Source organism: Colias eurytheme, chromosome 24 (genome assembly GCF_061535395.1).
Source record: "Colias eurytheme isolate Ceu_HAF_F1 chromosome 24, ilColEury1 Martin Lab GWU primary, whole genome shotgun sequence".
Taxonomy (NCBI): Eukaryota; Metazoa; Arthropoda; class Insecta; order Lepidoptera; family Pieridae; genus Colias; species Colias eurytheme.
Window position 1 is genome coordinate 5,287,316 of NC_143003.1, and position 9,825 is coordinate 5,297,140.

The window sequence follows — 9,825 nt, forward strand, 5'->3', positions numbered from 1 at the left end:
GTGGCTAAGTACCGATTAACTAGAAAGCTATTTAAAAAAAAAAAAATCATGTAAAAAGTTAACTTTTAATTGAATAAAACTGTAAGCTTAGCGATTTTAAAATTCTTAAGTTTTAATCAGTTTGTAGACTAGCCAGTGTAGTGTCTGTTAATTTCTTATAACACAACTTTTATGTTTCTGAAAATAGCGAAAAGAAAAAATTTGTATCTGACACTTGTAAAAGTTGCAAGTTCTTAAAATTCCATCGTGAATTCTCAAGTAAACTTTAAAATAGACTTATTGCACATTTTAGAAAAAACGTAGAATTCAGTGAAACTATTTTTTTATATTTTTAGTTATTTATGTAACTATGATATATTGATATACCTATTTATAATACCGCACCTATAATTTTATATTCGTTTAATTAAACAGTTTACCAATTATTGACAGGAAATATAAGTTATGCGTAATGCGTATAGTTCAAAGGCTATCGTTTTAAATATTATCGGGTATTATTTAATAATTTAATTTATATTTGCTATAAAAATGTACGTGGAGGCAAACATTTTTGTGTTTCTGTAAACTATTTACATGAATCACAATTAGTAAATTATGTTGATATTTTACTAAAATGGAACGAAATTATTGCATTTTTTTCTGTAGGTGTCTAATACTTGTACTTGAAGTGACTGAATCAAACCAAATTTCATATAAAAACAATTTAAACACAGTTTAACTTTAAACCAGGGATCTGTCACTTTAATAGTTGTCTATGAGAAATACAACAAGTCAGATTAAAGAGAACCTGCGCTTAAAGTTTAGCTAAAGGTTTTTGTGGTAAGACGGTAAGTTTTCCCCCCAAAATCTGACCAAAGTCCTTAAAACCAGGTACACACAGGTTATAAAAATACCAAATTATGAGGCCGTTGTTAACCACCTGGACTAAGGCTGTGCACACACGCGATATCAGATAAAGCCGTGTACACAATGATACAAGCTCCATTCCAATTTAGATAATGAGTGAAATGACGTATGCGGTAATTATTACATTTACCCGTGTTAGTATGTTATATTATTTTTTAACTGTGACGTAAATAGCATTTGTATAATCAGTGTGAAAGTATTTTTTGACCAATTTCTTGGAATATTCGAACATTGTAATTTTTAGGTACTTTATGTACATTTAACACTTATGGAGAGAATTTATCATCTGTTGACATTATTACCACTATCACGGATAATTTTTTACACATATTTTTTGGTAGACTCGAACCGCAGACTCTTTGTACGCCAATCACTACTGAACCATTAACTACCTCTTGCAAAATTCAAAGTGAATGTCGAAATGTCCATCATAACCCATGTAACGGAATAATAATAATACGTAGCGAAAACAATATATTATTCCCAAGTGGAGCGAATGGCAGCCATTTGTTTTACGCCACGGCTAATTAAATTTACATTTGGTACATAAATAATAATATTAATTTGAATTTTCTCGTTTCTTTTATTGTAATGTCTCAAATTAAGTTCGGTAGTTTGTAAGCAAATCACGTTATAATTTATCTTCTGAACAAATGATAAAATTTACTTTCATAATAATGTAGTTGAATTGATAATATTGTTATGTTGATTTTTTCATATTTTTGTAGCACACAATTCGAACGATTTGTTTGAACGTGCTAATCTAAGAAACCACAGGTCCGATTTGAAAAATTCTTTCATTGTAAGTTAGCCCATTTACCGAGGAAAGCTATAGGCTATATTATATCACGCTAAGACCTATAGGATTGAAATAATGCGGGTAAAACCGCGAGGCACAGCTAGTTATGGACAACAGTGGAATATAATTATGTAAAGTTCGTTTGTTTTATTTCTTACAGAACAACACTTAGAGATCTCATAATCTGCATAATGTAATCTTGTTTTATTAGGATCTTAATTTTCTTCAAACAGTCTTATTTTTAGCGAATAAATTTTCACTTAAACCTTAAAGAGTTGGTATTAAAACATTTGTTATTTTAAAATATCATTATTATTGAATTTAATTTAGCGCTACAGGTAAATTAGCTTGGAGAAATTTTTGCATATGTAGTGGTGTGTATATTACTCAGATCTTAGAGCGCGTTTCCATTATATCGTTCTGGCCTATACAAAAATGTTTCGATATCCTAACATTACTATTTAATTTTATACTTATTCCTAGCAACACTTTTGTTTTCAATAAAAACAAGTTTTTATTTGAAAGAAAATGGTTTTGACTTTATAAAAAAAATATATCATTCAATTTTACGTCCTTGAGCAAACGACAAGGCGACTACCGTGAAACAATAAAATATCGTGTCCATAATAATTTGTTTCATAATTAATATTTGACCATAATAATTACGAAACAAAACAAATAAATAAATCGTCACTTGATAGTGGAAAGTGGAAACACGCAAAAGACCAGAATAAACCAGTTTACGCTGTCCGCAGGTGCCACGTGCACGTGCAGTCGTTTGGTACCGTTAGAACATAAAGCACACATTTCATTCAAAAATTATAATTATTATGTACGTATTTAATTGATAAATTTTGTATTTGTTGATTGTTGTTATTATTTGTTATTATTGTTATAATATTTGTTGAAGTGAATTACATGTCCCGCAGCCGGAGGCCCCAAATGAAAACTCAGATGTACTTAAAAACTACATTTAATAGCTAAAATGAGACTTTTACACCCACATCTGCACGATGCAGACCGTAGTTAAAGAATGAATTTATACAGTTTAATAATTATAAAGACGTAAGCTTGGATGCTAACTAAGGGAAATCGCATCCACATTCTATTCCCGTGCGAACGGCGTATTCAGCAGTTTTGTATGAAGGCAGGGCCATAACTAGTGTTTAATTTGTGTGTAAGTGTTGTAACTTTATATTGTTAATTCAATATGGCTCCAGTGTTAAAACATGGTCGAGGCAAGCCTTTGACTTCTCAAACTAAAGAATTAAACTTTAAATGTCGTTTCTTTTTCAGGTTAGTAAATTTTTCATTTTAGTAACATTGTTAATGTAAAAGTTATATGTATGTTAAATGTGCAAATATTAAAATAAAGTCTCATCTTTTTCAGAGGAGAAACACATATAGTTTAATTTAAAATCCCTTATATAATAAAAACTAAAAATAAATTAATGTTGTTTTATTTTATTTGCTGACCATACACTACTACAAACGCAAAAATTTCTCCAAGCTAATTTACCTGTAGGTTCCTATATGTATGTGACATTTGGTGATAAAAAATCTATTATTTAAGTTTTTTTATCAAATACGAACATAACTATAATTTACTTGGGTTTAAAGTAAAAGAAGAGTATACGCATTAAAAACCATTATAACATTAATACGTAAGTGTGTATAAAATAATATATTATATCTTCAGCCTAGTAGATAATATTATTCTAAATTAAACGCACAAAAAGGGATGCGTGGCAGTTGAAAGTTAACAATAATTAATGACAGCCATAGACATCAGTCAATGACATTTCACGCGTATCGGGCGGCCATTTTGTTTTTATGTATTAGTTAATCCTTTACTAAAATATGATCCTTTTTATGTAATGTGCTAAGAATTTGGTTTAGAATAATACCTTTTATATGTTATAATCTATTAAAATATGATGAGAAATGTTCTGATGTGTTTTATTGATTCATATTTAAATTAAAATTCAAATATTCAAGTATTCATGAATATGGGTACAATTCAGATATTAGATATAAAGATATCTTATCCTGCCTGTCAAGGCATATGAAATTAAAAAATAAAAATATATATACATACTAGATTTCCGCCCGCGGCTTCGCCCGCGTTTGCAAAGGAAAACCCGCATAGTTCCCGTTCCCGTGGGATTTCCGGGATAAAAACTATCCTATGTGTTAATCCAAGTTACCCTCTATATGTGTGCTAAATTTCATTGTAATCGGTTCAGTAGTTTTTACGTGAAAGAGTAACAAACATCTTTACATCCATACATCCTTACAAACTTTCGCCTTTATAATATATATTAGATATTAGATTACTACTACAGATTAGCAAATAATAATTTTATCCTATAAGTACTTAGTACAAAAGTCCAATTTAATATGAGTAATAAAGCGAACTGAATACAGTTTGAAGTGAAATTAAGTGATAAACACTCCTTTGTCTTTTTCTTCTAATCCAATTAACTACATCTTAATTAATGTAACAAATAAAACATCGGAGTTTATTAAATGTTCATCGTGCTATTTACGAAAATAAGAAATTATCTACCCTCCGTTTTGTGCATCGATCTTTAAATGCCATAACCTGGTTTGGACATCTACATTATTCTCTTAAATTATACCCACAGTACAATTAAGCTTAAAGTATAATACCAGGTTAGGATTACGCTCATAATAATTTCAGTAACTTAAATAGATATAAACTTCTGGCGTAAAATCATTAATGAACTGCCAACCCAGCTGTTCGTGCGAAAGAGATAGATACCGCCCTCTCTGTCGCACTTAAGGCGCAGTTTATCTCATTAAATTATCCACTTAATGTTAAAAGAGCGCTGTTTGTTCCAATAATTAGGCCGCTTCGAGCTAGGAGTTAGCATTGTTATTCTGTAGAACATATTTACCTAATTTAATGGAAATTAAAAAAGTTTAGAGTACCTATTTTTATTATTTTAAGCGTTTATGAACTCATACGCAATTTTAATAATGTTTTGGTTAAATACAAAGTTTATACACAATTCCGCTTTCATAATAAATTATAATTATTATAAAAGAATTTCTGCATTTACATAAACTATAACTATAATATTAACTATACAGAGAGAGAGAAAGAGGGATTCGATGGTATGCTTGCATTGAACCGTATGTTAGTAGGTAGTTATAGTCTTTGGTATAGGATAAGTGAAACAGCTTAGGGCCTGAATCGGGTAGAATTCCCTTTTAATACCGAAAATTAACTCTAGTTATAAACGTTTTTCTTCTTAGATTCTTAATGTACATATCTAAAAAAAATGTATATTAAAGTTTCGAATATGATAAAGGGCATGGTTGTTTTAATTTGTTTATTTTACAATCAGGTTTTTTGGAAAAAAATCATGAACTTAGGTCGATTTTTTGACTTTAAACCAAAACGCTAAGTCGATATAACGTCAATTATTGTAGTGTTTTTACAGTGTGTTTATGAAATTGAAACACAGGGCATGGTTGTTTTAAATTTTGATTCCATATCCAAATATCTTTTTAATAATTTTTATACGTACTTTTACTACGGTAGATTCGCGCCGGTCCCCCGATCCCGCCTTGTAAATCACCTAGCAAGGTCGCTAGCCCCTATTAAGGCCTTAAGGCGCAGTCAGCATATTGATGACTTACCGTAGCGTGACACTGAACCAAAGATACAGAGTAAATACATATTATAACTGTGGTAGACACAAGGAAAATTAGGAAATGTAAAACATTGCTTTGGTCTTGGCATAAGAACAAGAAAAAGAAACGAAAGTAACATAAGATTCTGTATATTTTTCTATCTTTCCTTTACTATCCCTAGAATTATTCAAGCTCCACGTAAATTGACTACGAATTAAAGTTAAATGGATTATAAGTTTTCTTGTTCTTCATTGTTTCTATATCACTACATAGTATAAAACAAAGTCGCTTTCTCTGTCCCTATGTCCCTATGTCCCTTTGTATGCTTAAATCTTTAAAACTACGTAACGGATTTTGATGCGGTTTTTTTTAATAGATAGAGTAAGAGAGGAAGGTTTTAGTATATAATTTATTAGGTTTTAGACAAAGCGGGCGTAGCCGCGGGCGGTGAGCTAATTATTTATATAAAATAACTTATTTATAACTGATACATCAATGTATCAGTTAATACATGTTCCTATAAGATAATATTATATCGACTGATGTTGCCGTAAATAATATTATTATAAAACATTATAAATATATTGCGTAAGATACATTACTCATTGTATTACGTGGTGTGTGAGTAATAGTTAAATTATAGTTTTATTGTACCTAGTGTTTGTTTCATTGTGATTTTTATCCATGGAAAATTGCAATAGTAAAATAATTTTTTCACACTTAAACGTATTGACAGTTGATCCTATTGACAATTATTGAGGAATATAAGACCAGCTGATCTTCCCGGCTTCGTCCGGGTTGAACCAAGAAAAAGACGAATATAGCTTATATTTGAGTCGTTTTTAATCAAATCTGTTCATTACAAAAAAAGTAATTTTGAAGCTTAAATAGTGAAAAACAATCGTATGTTAAGATTGATGTAATAAGATGTTGTATGAACTTATCGTGATTCAAATTAATTATAAAATATTGAATTTAAACAGAATATCATTTGTGTTTTGAAATCGTTATAGTACAGATCTAACAAATTAGACTACGGGCAGTACTATAACAATTCAAAGTAGGTATAAACAATCGGAGAAATACTTAAAATATTTAGAACAGTCATAAGATGTTTATTCTAAATGTTTATGGGCAGTTAAAAGGAATCGTTTGACAATCCTCTTCATATTGTTTTAGTCAATTTAGTTAAAATTATGTCGAAAGCGATGTTATGCATAAATGTTTACACAATAGTAGCTTTATAATATTGAAATGAATTTAAAATAATTTGGGGCAATGTAATGAACTCTGTATGGTATCCAGTTAATTTATGAATTACTTACATATAATATTTCTGAAATGCTGTCTTCATGTTATAAAAATCGACATTATGCTTGTTATCTTATTAACATATACACCCACACGATTTTTTATGTAAAAAATAAAACTGAAAGAGTTATAATTAAATAAAAAAGAAATTACCGCGGGTAAAATAGACTATATTTCCATAGACGTCAAAATTTGAAAAAAAAAAATTAAATGTTGCCAGTTTATAAAATATTATCATTTGCCACAAAGAAGAACTTAAAGTGTACATATCTGATGCATTACGTCAACTAGTCCTAGAATAACCATTAGTATTGAATTAAGGACAATTTGTGCATCTTGGCTAAGTACTAACTAATTAGAGTTACATTCATGACTCCATGTTGATTGTTTTTTGTAGGAAATAATCATTTTGTAAATCGTATTTGTATGTTTGATTCTTAATTACGAATGAATATGTATGAAATTAAACAGACTATAAATATGTATTTTATACTTTTGTAGGCTGTTTTATAGTCTGTGATTTTTAATGACAGATGGCAATTAATTAATTTCGAAAAAAAAAAATTTTACGAATTTGGAATTTATTTAGTTACTTTTGTTTTTGTGTTTTAGTTTATGGCCTATTTTTTATTTTAGTATTATTTTTAAGAGTCATTTAAATTATTTTAAGTGTGAAATACTAAATTATATTTTTCATTTACAGATTAACTGGAAGGGCGTAGCGCATTAATAATATTGTAAGTATTATAATAATCTGTTTATTTTTCTATAAATTGAAATGATTTTACGAAAAAGATTATAAATTTAGTTCCGATAAAAATATTCCATTTTGGATTGTCGGTACAAGGGATTTAACTCATCAAGTGACACTATAAGCTTTAAACTAAAGACCTATTTTGTAAACTACTACCACAGACTACTACCTACTAGATTACACATTACATCACCTTTTTATCTCTATCGGATGGAAGTTAATCCAGGCTGTAAATCTAGTGTTACGACGATGTACGACGGCCCGTAATTCTGTTGGTATTGAACAAACACTAAGGTATCAGGACTTGGGTCATTTTATGTTAGGCGGGTCCACACAGAGCGAGCAGCTTCGCGAAGCAAATGCTGCGCGAAGCAGCTCGGTCAGTGTGGACGTAGCTCAGCAAAGAAAAACGCTTGAAATATTCCTCGCCCGAATGTTTAATTTAAAAGTAGCTATGTTCGTATCGTAATACTTAACAAATATTATACAGAAGAGTTGTGTTTTTTTGAGGGCGCGATTGTAGTTACATATTTAAATGTTATAAATTACTAGTGGTCCACCCCGGCTTCGCCCGCGTTTTCAAAGAAAAACCCGTTCCTGTAGGATTTCCGGGATAAAACCTATCCTATATCCTTTCTCGGGTATCAAAATATCTCTATACCAAATTTCATGCAAATTGGTTCAGTAAGTAGTTAAGACGTGATTGAGTACTTAACAGACAGACAGACAGAGTTACTTTTGCATTTATAATATTAGTATGGATTACTTTCATATTTTTATTATTGGAATATCCATACATTTGTAAGTGCATTTTCCTTTAATATTAATTATCTTCATTTATCCTTCCGTATTAGGTTTTTAAACGAATTACGTAAATTTCCAAACGTAAACGAAAAATGAAAATTAAACTTACATATTACATAATATTTTAAAGGTATTATCTGTGGTATTATCCTCAATTGTGGAAAAATAAGATTTGCGCAGACAATGCCTTGATTAAACACCTAAATCTAATATTATTTTACGATATTTGAGAATCTAAGGCAGATTATTTACTGGCAACTATCCGTAATTTCCTTAGGAAATTTCTATGGATATACAAAATATGATTTTTGGTAATATTTTCAAATAATTACAATTCTTTGCCAAGTGGGTATATTTGGGCTGTGTAATTAATAATACATAATTGCTCTTTTGTTTTACTTTTTATGCTTTTGTGTCATTTATATTATAAACCACTGCAGGACAAGGGTCTCTGAGGGTTTGCTATAATCCATCAGGCGAGAGAGGCTTGATAGATGTCACATGTCATCAAACTTTTTGTGCGAGATACTAGCTTTTATCGATATTTTGCTTTATATACTGTAGTCGTTGTTTTAAAACAATGTGCAAATAAATGTTAAGTTATTATTATCAGCTTGACATGATATAAGCTACTTAATTTAATTTAATTTATAATTCTACTTACAAAGTTGTAAATTGTAATATATATACGCTCGCATTATTATCCAATTTGATAACTTTCTTGCGACATGCGACAAAATAATCGCATGTGTCTGTCGTTTATGCAGCAGCAGCCTTATTTTTCTTGTCAATATTACCACATATGTAACTACACTGATTCAGTTGTTTGAAGACCTTGGGGAAGAAGTATTTCAATTTAAATGTTAATTGTTGACTGTCGTTGTTGCCATGACAACGAAATGATACACAACGGTTGTCTATGGCCGATTATTATATAGGTAATTAATTATTTGACCGAGTTTTATCCACAATAATTATGGAATTGGTAACAGGTAATTTATGACACGAAAATTTTAATTGGGTTTACACTTTACAAACTATAAGCCATTAAATATTTTAATTTTTAAGGCATTTCAGTGAACAAAAGGTATAAAATTAGACTTTGGGATATATAAAATCAGATATAATTAAAACAGTTGGTACTTGCAATATTTTTCTTCTTAAAAGATCTTTCAATTTAATTTCAATGACATTTTAATATGAGTTAGTACCTAGAACCAATCATAAATTCATCATGCGTTACAATTCGATTACCTACTATATTGAGATACAAAATGGCGTCTTCCATTTTCATGATAATCCTTTTCAAATAGAATTAGCCTCCAAAGAACGTTCTTTTTTCAAAACAGGCACGTTCTATAACCCAGTCCCGTTAGGATACTGACGCAACTCTCAGACAACAAAGGGATTTGCATACGTTTCCGAACGCAACTGGGCCGCTCGCACGTGTTCTCTTTTCAAACGCTTCTTTGCCGCGCTCACAAATGTTTAAAGAAAAACAAACCATATCACCACGTAATACAGATTACATAATTTATCCATGTAGTGCTTTGTTGCCTGCCAGCTAGCCCTTTACCGGTCTTTTTAA